The 11122-nt window shown below is 45.6% G+C and overlaps 1 long non-coding RNA gene across 1 annotated transcript; it reads right to left on the reverse strand.

The window, feature by feature from the left end:
- Positions 1–306: 306 nt before the first annotated feature.
- Positions 307–6540, reverse strand: LOC307196972. Its single transcript, XR_013831297.1, has 3 exons — positions 6364–6540; positions 819–879; positions 307–556 (listed from the first exon to the last, which is right to left on the reverse strand). It is a non-coding gene; the product is annotated as an uncharacterized lncRNA (long non-coding RNA).
- Between the last annotated feature and the right edge of the window lie 4582 nt (positions 6541–11122).

Below are 11122 nucleotides of genomic sequence, written 5' to 3' on the forward strand. Positions count from 1 at the left end.
GTTCTGTTGATTTTACCTGTGTTTAAAGCTTTCATGCTAGAGATGAACACACTACTTGGTTCTGGCAGGCTCAGCCCTTTCTTGTCTCACTTACATGTTGAGAAAACTCACAGGACAGCAGGGCTGAAAGCCGAGGGGCAGCTCTGGACGCTGCTGGGTCGGGATGGGAGACTGGAAGGAGAGCTCAGCAGCAGCCTCACCTGTTGCCCATCAGCCTTTTGCCCAATCTGCTTGCCCTGCAATCAGTTCACCAGGTAAACCTGCCTCCCTACGCACCATGCACGTGCTGGTGAATTGGAATAATTTCCAGGTAGCCCTCCTGAGGATTCTCCACGAGCCCCAGGGAAGGTGAACCTTGCAGGGATAAATACTAAGGCCCCGACCATAGCACTGACCCTTGGGAGGACCAGGTAACCACACTCAGAAGAGAGGCTGTTACTTAGACAAGCCCACCTCAGCTCCAGACCCCAGACATCTAAGCACTGACCTTCAGATGCAGGCACGGAGCTTCCCAGTACTGAGGCCAGGCCGGGTTTCTACCCAGGTTCCCATAGTCCTAGCATACACAGAAAATGGTTAGGTCTCAATCTTCTTATTATAGACAGTACATGGTCAGCTCTAAGAATAATCAGTAGACAGGACATGCAGAGGTCTAAATCTTCCATGTAGACAGAACTTGACCATGTTTAAACTAGCTTAGGGTAACTCATAGGAGGTACAGGTCACATACATGGGTCTCTCATCTTTGGACACCCACATCAGGAAACTGATCAAGATCTTTGTCATTAAACATTTCAACAGGCAAAAAAAAATGTTACCAATATCTCTGGTCAGGATCCACGGGTGAGCCATGAACTTCTTGTAGAGCAGCCCAGTCTCCTGCAAGGACAGACAAGAAGTGGACTGATTCCAGCCTCCGAGGCTTCCAGAAGGAGGTGGCTGCACTGGAAGCCCAGGCAGGACAGTCCTGCATGGTCCGGGCCGGGAGATCCGGTCTGTCCATTCTGCTGGCCGATTCCGGGTGGGGCGTTCAGGGCCACTGAGAACCCTGCACTCAGGTCCTGCTTCCCTGCAGTGTGTGTGTGTGTGTGTGTGTGTGTGTGTGTGTGTGTGTGTGTGTGTGTGTTTGTAGAAGGGGTGGTGGCTGACGGCTCCTATGGCTCCCAGTCAGGTGACCTCATGCCCTGGGGCTGACACCCAGCACGGGCACCAAGCTGTCTTCAAGGGGAGACACGGGGAGAGGTTGGGGCACAGAAGCCGTTGGAGAGGAGAACCCACTGTGGAACTCCTTGCACATTGGCTCATCCCCACCCAGGGAACCGCCTGCCCATCGTGGGCCCCATGTCACCCCCCAGCCCCCCACCCCCGAGGGCAGGGTGCCTGCTCTTTCAAAAGCACAGGGTCTCACATGAAGAAGACCCAGTGGGGGCTGTCACCCCCCCACACTCCTGATGCTGAGTTCGGGAGAATGCACCCCCTTGACTGGGCAATGGGACCCTGTGAGGAATGGCGGCCCCATCCAAGTTGGGGCCTGGTTGAGAGATGGGAACACAGGAGCCAAGTTCAGGGCCTGGAGGCCAGGTCAACAGGAGGGACACCCCAGGCCCTGGTCGGGCTCTTCCACTGTGACATTGTAGCTTATAGGGACCTGGGACAGGTGACTGAATGTAATCGAGGCCTCAGCTGGACCCTGAATGGGGCTGAAATAAGGTGTGAAGGATGTTACTAAGACAGTGACAGTCATTGGAAGATAGGCTCTGTGTCAGGACATCCTGTTCCATCCATTTAAATCCCTGAGATCTGTGATACATTAAACAAGATGGACTTAATTGATATTTATAGGACATTCCATCCAGAAACAACAGAATACACTTTCTTCTCAAGTGTTCATGGAACATTCTCCAGGATAGATCATATCTTGGGTCACAAATCAAGCCTTGGTAAATTTAAGAAAATTGAAATCATATCAAGCATCTTTTCCAACCACAACACTATGAGATTAGAAATAAATTACAAGGAAAAAACGGTAAAAACACAAAGACATGGAGGCTAAAAATACGTTACTAAATAACCAAGAGATCACTGAAGAAATCAAAGAAGAAATTTAAAAATACATAGAAACAAATGACAATGAAAACATGACGACCCAAAACCTACGGGACGCAGCAAAAGCAGTTCTAAGAGGAAAGTTTATAGCAATTCAAGCTCACCTCAAGAAACAAGAAAGATCTCAAATAAACAATCTTACCCTACACATAAAACAACTAGAGAAAGAAGAACAAAGAAAACCCAAAGTCAGTAGAAGGAAAGTAATCATAAATATCAGAGCAGAAATAAATGAAATAGAAATGAAGAAAACAATAACAAAGATCAATAAAACTAAAAGCTGGTTCTTTGAGAAGATAAACAAAATTGATAAACCCTTAGCCAGACTCATCAAGAAAAAAAGGGAGAGGATGCAAATCAATAAAATTAGAAATGAAAAAGAAGAAATCACAAGTGACACTGCAAAAATACAAAGGATTATAAGAGACTACTACGAACAACTATATGCCAATAAAATAGACAACCATGAAGAAATGGACAAATTCTCGGAAAGGTACAATTTTCCAAGACTGAACCAGGAAGAATTAGAAAATATAAACAGACCTATCACAAGTAATGAAATTGAAACCGTAATTAAAAATCTTCCAACAAACAAAAGTCCAGGACCAGATGGCTTCACAGGCGAATTCTATCAAACATTTAGAGAAGAGTTAATACCAATCCTTCTCAAACTCTTCCAAAAAAATTTCAGAGGGAGAAACACTCCCAAATTCATTCTATGAAGCCACCATCACCCTGATACCAAAATCAGAAAAATATATCACCAAAACAAAGAATATTATAGACCAATATCACTGAGGAACATAGATGCAAAAATCCTGAACAAAATACTAGCAAACAGAATCCAACAGCACATTAAAAGGATCATACACCATGATCAAGTGGGATTTATTCCAGGGATGCAAGGATTCTTCAATATACACAAATCAATCAATGTTATACACCACATTAACAAATTAAGGAATAAAAACCATATGATCATCTCAATAGATGCAGGAAAAGCTTTTGATAAAATTCAACACTGATTTATGATAAAACCTCTCCAGAAAATGGGCATAGAGGGAACTTATCTCAATGTAATAAAGGCCATATATGACAAACCCACAGCAAGCATCACACTCAACAGTGAAAAACTGAAAGCATTTCCACTAAGATCAGGAACAACACAAGGACGTCCACTCTCGCCACTCTTATTCAACATAGTTTTGGAAGTCCTAGCCACAGCAATCAGAGAAGAAAAAAATAAAAGGAATACAAATTGGAAAAGAAGAAGTAAAACTCTCACTGTTTGCAGATGACATGATACTATACATAGAAAATCCTAAAGCTGCCACCAGAAAACTACTAGAACTAATCAATGAATTTGGTAAGGTTTCAGGATACAAAATTAACACACAGAAATCCCTGGCATTCCTATACACCAACAACGAAAAATCAGAAAGAGAAATTAAGGAAACACTCCCATTTACCATTGCAACAAAAAGAATAAAATACCTAGGAATAAACCTGCCTAAGAAGGCGAAAGACTTGTACTCAGAAAACTATAAAACACTAATGAAAGAAATCAAAGAAGACATAAACAGATGGAGAAATATAGCATGTTCTTGGATTGGAAGAATCAATATTGTGAAAATGACTGTACTACCCAAAGCAATCTACAGATTCAGTTCAATCACTATCAAACTACCAATGGCATTCTTCACCATTGAATTAGAACAAAAAATTTTACAGTTTGTATGGAAACACAAAAGACCCCAAACAGCCAAAGCAATCTTGAGAAAGAAAAACAGAGTTGGAGCAATCAGGCTCCCTGACTTCAAACTATACCACAAAGCTACCGTAATTAAGACAGTATGGTACTGGCACAAAAAAAGAACTATAGATCAATGGAACAGGATATAAAGCCCAGAGATAAACCCATGCACATATGGTCACCTTATCTTTGATCAAGGAGGCAAGAATACGCAATGGAGAAAAGACCACCTCTTCAATAAGTGGTGCTGGGAAAACTGGACAGCTACATGTAAAAGAATGAAATTAGAAAACTCCCTAACACCATACACAAAAATAAACTCCAAATAGATTAAAGACTTAAATGTAAGACCAGACACTATAAAACTCTTACAGGAAAACATACGAAAAACAGTCTTTGACATAAACCACAGCAAGATCTTTTTTGACCCACCTCCTAGAGTAACAGAAACAAAAACAAAAATAAACAAATGGGACTTAATTAAACTTAAAAGCTTTTGAATAGCAAAGGAAACCATAAACAAGACAAAAAGACAACCCTCAGAATGGGAGAAAATATTTGCAAATGAAACAACAGACAAAGGATTAATCTCCAAAATATACAAACAGCTCATGGAGCTCAATAATCAAAAAAACAAATAACCCAATCCAAAAACAGGCAGAAGACCTAAATAAACATTTCTCCAAGGAAGACATACAGATGGCCAAGAGGCACATGAAAAGATACTCAACATCACTAATTATTAGAGAAATACAAATCAAAACTACAATGAACACCGATTAGAATGCCCATTATTTAAAAATCTAGAAACAGTAAATGCTGGAGACGGTGCGGAGAAAAGGGAACCCTCCTACACTGTGGGTGGGAATGTAAATTGATACAGCCACTATGGAGAACACTATGGAGGTTCCTTAAAACACTACAAATAGAACTACCATACAACCCAGCAATCCCACTACTGGGCATATACCCTGAGAAAACCATAATTCAAAAAGAGTCATGTATCACAATGTTCACTACAGCTCTACTTACAATAGCCAGGACATGAAAACAACCTAAGTGTCCATCGACAGACAAATGGGTAAAGAAGATGTGGCACATATATACAATGGAATATTACTCAGCCATAAAAAGAAACAAAAATGACTTATTTGTAGTGAGGTGGATGGACCTAGAATCTGTCCTACAGAGTGAAGTAAGTCAGAAAGAGAAAAACAAATACCGTATGCTAATGCATATATACGGAATCTAAAAAAAAGGGCTTCCCTGGTGGCACAATGGTTGAGAGTCCACCTGCCGGTGCAGGGGACGCGGGTTCGTGTCCCGGTCTGGGAAGATCCCACGTGCCGCGGAGCGGCTGAGCCCATGAGCCATGGCCGCTGAGCCTGCGCGTCCGGAGCCTGTGCTCTGCAACGGGAGAGGCCACAACAGTGAGAGGCCCGCGTACCGCAAAAAAAAAAAAAAAAAAGGAAAAGGAAAAAAAAATGGTTCTGAAGAACCTAGGGGCAGGACAGGAATAAAGACACAGACATAGAGAATGGACTTGAGGACACGGGGTGGAAGGGAGAAGCTGGGGTGAAGTGAGAGTAGCATCGACCTATACACACTACCGAATGTAAGACAGCTAGCTAGTGGGAAGCAGCCGCATAGCACAGGGAGGTCGGCTCGGTGATTTGGGATGACCTAGAGGGGTGGGAAGCGGCAGGTGGGATAGGGAGCGTGGGAGGGAGGCTCCAGAGGGAGGGTGTATGGGGGCATGTGTATGCATATGGCTGATTCACTTTGGTGTATGACAGAAACTAACACAGTACAGTGAAGCAATTATAGTCCAATAAAGATGTATCAAAGAAAAATTAACCAAGGATGTGAAAGCACACTGAAAAATGTAAAACACTGAAGAAAGGAACTGAACAGACACAAATAAATGGAAAGCTATCATTTATTGGATGCAAAGAATACTGTTTAAATGTCCGTTCTACCCAAAACAATGTTCAAATTCGAAGCAAGCCTGCTCAAAACTCCAATGGCATTTTTCACAGAAACGGAACAAACATTCCTAACATTTGTGTGGAAACAAAATGACCCTGAATAGCCAAAGGGATTCTGAGAAAGCAGAACAGGCTGCAGGCGTCTCCCTCCCTGATTTCACTCTACATTATGAAGCTACAGTCCCCAAAAAGTGTGGAACTGGCACAAAAACAGGCACACAGACCAGAGGAACAGAGCAGAGAACCCAGGAATCAACCTACAGGTATGTGGTCAGTTAATTCACAAGAAAGGAGCCAAGAACATACACCAGGGCAAGGACAGTCCCCTCAATAAACGGTGCTGGGAAAACCAGATGCCACGCGCCAAAGAACAACACTGCGCTCTGTCTACACCACACACAAAAGGGGCCAAAAACCCAGTTTTCCACATCAAGCCCTTCCTCTCCTGGGTCCTCTGAAGACAGACACCCTCAGTGGTCAGCCACGCACAGGAACCTTCTGCCCACTTTTCCTCACCTTCTCCCTCAGCGGCATCACCTCCCGGCAGGTCCTGAGGAGACCAGGCTCCTGTCTGCATGAACTGGACCCCACAGTGTCCCAAAGCTGAAGCCCCAGCGGGTCCTGAGGAGACCCGGCTTCTGTTAGTGTGGACTCGACCCTGGGCTGTCCCTAAGCCCGGCCATCAGCGTGGACTCGGCCCCGCGTGTCCCAGAAGCCAAAGCCCCAGCGGGTCCTGAGGTGGCAGGGCTCCCATCATTTGCGCATGGCGCCAAGTCCGCAGGCAGAACAGGCCTTCCCGCGGAGGGCCAGGGAGGCGGGCTCGCGTTCCCTGCCAGCCAATGGGAACGTGCAGACCAAGCCACCTCCCAGTTCAGTGGAGGCTCCGCCCCTGAGGGCACTTCCGCTGCATCCACTAAACTGGAAATTCAGACTGAAATACAGTCAAGTATCCCATGACTTCTCCAAAATAGTTAAGGAACAATTAACTGGAAACTGTATGAAATGAAATGACTGTAGACACAAACTTTAAAACTTACACCAAATTCATGCAAATTTATTATCAGACATTTAAAATGCAAAGCTATCAAAATTACGTAGAAACACAGAAGAAAATCTACATGACATTGGGTTTGGTCTGTAGACACACAAACAGCCAATCCACAAAAGAAAAAAATGTCGTGGACTTTATAAAAACTAAAGATTTCTACTCTGAAACACCTTATTCAGAAAGTCAAAAGACAAGCCACAAACTGGGAGAAAAATATTTGTAAACCACATATCCGATAAAGAATTTGGACTAAAAACAGGCAAAGAGTTCTAAAACAATCCCATTTTAAAAAAATGGGTTAGGATTTGAACAAGACACCTGGCCAAAAAAGATATACAGCTAGTAAAAATCATACAAAAATATCATATACTATTAGGGAATTACAAATTAAAATCATGAGATATCACAGCACACCTATTAGGATTGCTAAACTCCAAAAATATGACAATATCAATTGCTGGAGAGTGAAGAACAACAGAAACTCTCCCTCATAGCTGGGAGGATGCACGTGCAGCCACTTTGTAAGACACTTAGGCAGTTTTTTTTCCAAAGCTAAACAAGTCTCACCTTGGGATCCAACAATCATGCTTCCAGTATTTAGGCAACTGCTTTGAAAATCTATGTCCAAATGCAAACAAGGATGCAATTATACACAGCAGCACTATTCATAATGGCTAAAAACTTGAAGAAATCAAGATGTCCTTCAATAGATGAATGCATAAGCAAAGTGGAGTACATCCATGTCAAGATGAGTAGAATATGCCACCCCAAACTGTGCTTCTCTATCATAAGGATTATTTCAGTCTGATTGAAAAAAAGAAAGAAAAAAAAACTGAGTAGAGATTGTCCTTTTGTGAAGGACATTTACAATAGAGCAGTCTCCATTTATAAGGGTATGTCCCTCTTTGCACCAGAAATAGAAGGATAATGAAATCTCAAGTAACTTTTGTCAACGGAGAAGTCCTGACTTAAATCTGCAAACAACCATACCCTTGTTTACTGTACTTTGCATGATAACCTGCCATAACTGGCTTCTCCCCTTCCCCAGCATCTTTCTTCTGTTTTTAGCTGAAGATGATGATATTTAAGGGGATGGTTTTGGTCATTTCAGGGAGTGACTCAGTTTTCCGTGGTATCCCCCCTGTATTCAGAAGGTATACATGTTATTAAACTTCTGCTTTTCTCCTGGTAATCTGTCTTTTATTACAGGGGCGGGGGGGGTGCTCAACCAAGAACCTAGAAAAACAGAGTGAAAATTGTTTTTCCTCCCATACACATGCAGTGGAATACTCAGCAATAAAAAGGAATGAACCATCGACCCATGGAAAGACATGGATAAATCTTCAGTATATATTGTTAAGTGAAAGAATCCAGTCTGAGGAGGCAGCACACAGTATGATCCCATTTATGACATTTTGGGAAAGGCAAAGCTACAAAGATGATAAGCAGATCATGGGTTGGGGGGTTTGAAGTGATACTTTATGATGGATACCTGTCACTATGCATTTGTCTAAGCCCATAGATTTGTATAGCCCAAGGGGTCAATCAAAATTTATTCAAATTTAGTTATTTAGGGTGTAGGAATATTGCAGGATGGAATACTCAATGTGACAGAATCCAACTGTATTAGAAATGCATGGAAAAATCTCACTGTAGAGGATGGGGTAAGAGGTGCTGACCTAAGTTAACTTTGGAAATGAACAGGATCTGTAAACTAAAGGCAAAATGGACCGTATATAAACAGTGGGCTTTATTCTATGAAGTTCTTTCCAGGGTGTAGTAGCTAACAATTCTGAAACCTCTGCACATGTAACGTGGAGAGGAGCAATGCACAGATAAATGGCAGATGGTGGGAGCCAGGGAGCCAGCCACAGCCTTGCTGTGGGAGTGGGAAGTTACAGATAAGCAAGGGGAGAGCCTCTGCCCTTGTAATCCTGGATCTGGGCTTCCTGGGAGGATGTTGACGGGCCGAGGGAAAACACACAGATCTTCATGCTGGGAAGACCCTGCAGACATAGGAACCTCACACCCCATCTTTCCACCATAACTGCTGGAAACACTCATCCCTCCATAATCAGTCAATTGCAGCTTTTTAGACATTCTCACCCCCAGGCAGATAAAGGAGCGTGAGGGTCTTGCTTACCCCTAAGCTGTCCCAGAATCCAGGCCCTGGGTGTGGAGCCAGGTTGGGGGTTCCTGGGCCTCTGACCAGCAGGTGAGAGGAGGGAGGAAGACTGGTCCTGAGGACAGAGGTTCCCTCAAGTCTGTGAGCCCAGGAGCCCCGGTGGGGTTCATTCCCAGTGCGGACATGGGCGGGGCCTGCAGTGGTTCTCTGTTCCCCCTGGGCCCTTTGATGAAGCCATGGCAGCACTGGGCCCAGACGTCTCCTGGCGGTGTCTCAAACTCTGACACAGCGGTTTTACAAAGGAACAGGAGAATGGAGCTGAGCCCCTGACGGCCACTCCTTTCTGGCTCTGAGTTGCTTCCAACAGGACCGCAGTCACCTGCACTTAGTCTGCTGTGACCTACCTGCCCCCACTGGCCTTTCCTCTCCCTCCCTGCGATGATTCCAGTGACATTTCCAGACTGGATCCCTCTCCCAGGCCAGACGCCTCTGTCCAGCCGCTGCATCCCCATCTCACCTTGGGGGCTAACAGGCCCCTCAGAGGACTAGGCCCGCAGCTCCCCACACCCAGGAGCAACCCCACCTTCCCAGGTTTCTGATCCCAGACACCAGGTGTAACTGAGCAGGACCCTGTGGGGCCTTCCCAGGACAGACCCCTCCCCCATACCCTCTGCTGTAGCTCCTCTCTGAAGTACCTGGATAACAGTGTCTGAGGCACGCTTCCTCCACAACCAAGTGGAAGAAATTAACTATTTGATGATCATGAACAGGTGGCCCCGGAGCTTCTGGGGCCTAAGAATTTATAATGTTAACCGCCTGTTACCTCACCATCAGCCAGAGAGTTGTGCACCAGCTGATCACATACCCTGCGACCCCCCTCCTTCACCCGGCCTTTAAAATTGCTTTACTGAAACCCTTCAGGGAGCCTGGGGTTTTAGAGCACAAGCCACCTGGCCTCCTTGTATTGGCACTTTTACAATTAAAGCTGCACTTGCCTTCACCACACCCGGTGTCAGTAGCTTGGCTTTACTGCACTCGGGAGAGCCGACCCAAGTTTGGTTCGCTAACATTGGGGTCTCCCAGTCTCCCACTCTCCTTGTGCCCCAGTGACTGTCAGCTCCTCCTCCGGAGTCTGTGGCCAGTTCCCACACTAATTCCCCTCTACGCCCACAGCCCTGGCCCAAGCCCGATCTGGTGCCTGGTTCCTCCATCAGGCCTGACAAAGCTCCCTGCCCCATGGTGCGTCTCACATCCCACCCCAACGTGGTCTTTCTGAAGCATAAACGAGACTGACTCTCTCCCACCTGTAATCCCCCAAATGTTTCCCCACTTTCGCTAGGGTATCTGCCGGGAGAGACATCGGCCAAGGCCCTGGGAGTCCCCGGCATCCCCACTACGCTGCTGGCTCCTGAGTTCCCTGACAATGAGCACGTCAGCAGGCCAGGAGACACGGCAGGAAAGCCCAGAACTGCTCACCTCCGGACGGGGCCGGCACTGCCACGGCCTGATCAGAGACAGCAGAGAAGGGTTCCCCGGCTGGGACACAAACTCTGCACGAGTGGCCTCTCCTTGAGCCATTACATCACCTCATGTGACTTGAGGGAAGGAAGGACTGAAGCACACTTGGTTCCTAAGGAGGATGGTATAGGCTCAGTCACGTCCCTCCAAATTCACATGCTGAATCCCTAACCCCCAGGACCCCAGGATGTGGCTGTATTTGGAGATGGGATTTTTAAAGAGGTGATCAAGGTAAAAATGAGGTCAGTAGGGTGGGTCCTAATCCAATAGGATTGATGTCCTACAAGAAGAGATTAGGACACAGATAGGCACAGGGGGAGACCATGTGAGGACCTGGGGAGAAGACGGCTGTCTAAGCACCAAGGAGAGAGGCCTCAGGAGAAGCCAGCGTGCACACACCTTGATCTCCGACAGCATCCAGGACTGGGAGATAGGTCTGTTATCCAAGCTGCCCTGTCTGTGCTATTTGTTACGGCGGTCCTGAGCAGACTCACACGCAGGGTTAACTCAGGGCTCAGACTGGACAGAGCCCACTCTCCATCCCCCTATACGTGGGTTACAGGAACCCCAGGAACTGAGGAGGG

The sequence above is a fragment of the Stenella coeruleoalba genome, assembly GCF_951394435.1.
Source record: "Stenella coeruleoalba genome assembly, chromosome: 14".
Taxonomy (NCBI): domain Eukaryota; kingdom Metazoa; phylum Chordata; class Mammalia; order Artiodactyla; family Delphinidae; genus Stenella; species Stenella coeruleoalba.